Source organism: Rattus norvegicus, chromosome 13 (assembly GCF_021556685.1).
Source record: "Rattus norvegicus strain SHRSP/BbbUtx chromosome 13, alternate assembly SHRSP_T2T, whole genome shotgun sequence".
NCBI classification, from domain to species: Eukaryota; Metazoa; Chordata; class Mammalia; order Rodentia; family Muridae; genus Rattus; species Rattus norvegicus.
This window is the reverse complement of record NC_141546.1, coordinates 14,309,471-14,312,870: the sequence shown is the minus strand read 5'-3', so window position 1 is coordinate 14,312,870 and position 3,400 is coordinate 14,309,471.

Below are 3,400 nucleotides of genomic sequence, written 5' to 3'. Positions count from 1 at the left end.
ATAATGATTTATTTTTATTACTTTAAATTATATGCATGTAACCATATGTGTGAACATCTACACAGTCTAGAGGAAGGCACTAGATCCTGTGGAGTTTTGTTAAAAGTTGTTTGTATCAAGCAATAATAAAGTTGGTAATTGAGGGCCAATAGCTATAGAAACATTCTGGACTTCACAGTTTAGACTTTCTTTGTCTAAGAAGATGTGACCTCAGGCAACTCAAGTCTCAGTACTCCCTAAACTCAGCACAATATTGTGCTTTATTTTTATATCAAATTCATTCTGGTCCTAAGGAAAGTTTCTGCTGGTCACTGATGTTTGTATAAAATATACTTCAGATCTTCAGAAAGTTCTTTAACCATATGCTTTAAATGGATATAAAATAGAAGTTCCAACATTAAAGATATGACTCATTGGATAAAGTGCTCGCTGTGTCATCTCCAACTCTCATGTGAGACTATGAACATGGAAGGGTGCCCTTAGTATACTAGTTCAGTGGAATCAGAGATGGGAGGATCTTTACATCAATAGCCATCAGCTAGTCTACTCAGAGTTCCAAGCAGCCAACAGATTCTCTGAACAAAAAGAAGAAAACAACAACAACAAGAAAAACAATAACAACCACAGCAACATCAGTGACAACAACAACAAATAAAACAAAGAATGGTTCTGATGAACAGCACCTATCATTTAATTCAGGAATACACAATCAGGTACATAAATATACACACACCCACATTAATACACACACACACACAGACACACACACACACACACACACACACACACACACATACACACACACAAGGGCCTGAAGTTAACCTTGGGTAATATTAGTAGTCCTAATATCCACTGATTCTATTAGCTCAGCAACCCAAACCATAACAAACTCTGTGGCAGAAATGGGTAGAAGTTCCATTCCTTGGGCAATTAAATCATCCCCAGTCATCAGACTTTAATTTCCATTTTTAACTAAGAAAATGCACAAGCAATCATCTACAAACATAATTATCAGGTATAATAAATAGGCAAAGTACAGGTATATGTGAGTGTTGCATGTCAAATTACCTCCATTTCAAAATCACTTACTTTGGGAAATTATTTTTTGCAGAATGAGTTTTTCTCCTGTTGAAGAGGACTCTTTTTAAAGCATCCAAATTTACATGATAAAATTAAACTGCTTCTCAATGCTAAAATAATGGCCAGTGAGAGGGAAAGACAGATCCAGCCATTATGCCTGATATTGCATTAGATTGCAGGCATTCTACACACTGGCACAACAGTGCCGATTGTTAAAAATGAGAATTTAAGTTTGTTCCTTCTATTGCTGATATAAACCAGCTACTTTTTTCCTTTTTGTCTAGAACATGTATGTGCATATGTGTGTGTGCACATGATGATGGATGCTAGAGGTAAAAGTAAAGGGAAATAAACTATCTTTCTTCATATCTCCCACTACATAATTTGAGACAGAATCACTCATTAAAAGTGAAGCTCAATGACTGATTTTGTTTGGTTAGCAAATAAATCCATGGATCTTTGCAGCACTACTCCTCCCCAGTCTTAGGGGTACAGGTGCTTGCTGTTATTCCAAATTTAAATGTTTATGCAAAGAATATGAAGTCTTTATGGCTATATGTCAAGCTCCTTTATAATGTAGCTATCTTTCCAGCTCAACTGCTTTTATTTTTCATGTAAACAATCAATTTTTTCTTGAAAGTTAATCTTTGACATCTTGTTCTACTGTTACTCCTTGCAAGCTATATAATATCCTCATAGTCCAATACAAACTGACTGGAAAGCCAGCTGATAGATGTCTTCTTAAGAATGGATGCAGGATAGGCTTATTAATCATCTATGCTTGGATTGTGACAGCGTGACATCGATACTCTAAAGGTGCTAGTCAGTAACCTTCAGTGACATTTAATCTTTCGTTTAGCATGCTTTGCAGACTTAATGTGCACAAACCAATAATATCTGAGTTGCTGAGCATTCCTATCTGTCCCTACATCTCTCCATTATCACCAGAGTGCTGGGCAGCCACATAAAAGGCAGAATGAAGTATTGAACAAAGCCCTGTCCTTTCTTCTTTTGCTACCTTACCCTCAGCATCCTATCTCAGAGACACATGGGGTTTGTCTAGCATTTGGAGTGGCACTTTGTATTGCCCCATAGTGACAGGATGAATACTCTTTAGAAGATTTGCTGTCAGGAATGACAGCCTTAGTTTTCCAACCAGGCATTGTGTGCCTTCTCAATGATATTGCAAGTCTAATTTAACCATACCAAAGATTTGCATATTTGGGGGGATCTCCAATCAGACATAGATAGAGCTAATTAAAGTTAAAACATAAGTAGAAAGCTTGAGTGAAAATGTGTCTTGATTCAAATTTGATCAATCAGTGAAAAGGTGAACATAAATTTAAAACTATTAAAACATAATTTACAACGATCCATTCATTTACTTATTCATTCACTTGCCATACAAACATCTACGTGAACTTCTGGCATATCAAAAAAAAAAATCAAAGGTCAAGGTTTCTATTCCAAACAAATCTTCCCTTTTAGCTTTATAGCAATTCTGTCTACATTTTTAAAGACACTGTTTTATATAATCCAGCCTAGCCTTGAATTTCTAATCCTATGATTATAGGTACTCACCATGTACTACTGGAGATCAAACCTAAGGCATTGCACATACTAGAAAATCACTTTACTAAATGAGCTACATTCTTGCCCTGAATTTTATGTATTTAACATCTCGTACAAAATTGTATATACATGTGAACACATATGTATATGTGTGTACATACATGGAAAAATGTTTTCATTAAACCGGTTGCTTTGGAGCAAGAAAATATTGAAATACGAAAGAATTAAAGACAGTTTAAACAGTAGATACATTGCTGAAAGGAAATAAAACAGCAGAGATAATTTTTAGAAAATGGTGTAGAATGGCACTCATATCCAATTCAGGAAAACAAAGACAAAATAAACAAAACAAAGGCTACATCCTCAAAAACATGGCTAGTAAACATCACAAAGCTATCATAGTGTGACCATGTTTCCTGGAATTAAGGTATTCTGAAGGGAGTCTAGTATCTTCTTTACTATGGTTAATCAGACATTGGCAATAGTGGAGAGCACAAATCTGGAATTTTCTCAAAATCTTGGGCTTGGAGAAGGAAAGGTTGAGAAATTGTTATATGAGTGAGGGGAACATGGAAGACAGGGAGCAACTAGAGCTATGGAAAAGCACTTAACAAAGATTGTAGAGATATACAATTTAAACCTAAATGTAATGCTAAGAAAACTGAGTTGGGGAGGAAAAGGTCAATGGCCTAGTGATTGTTTCTTTGTAGTATCCCCACACTGAATAAATCTCCTCTCTGTGGTTTTC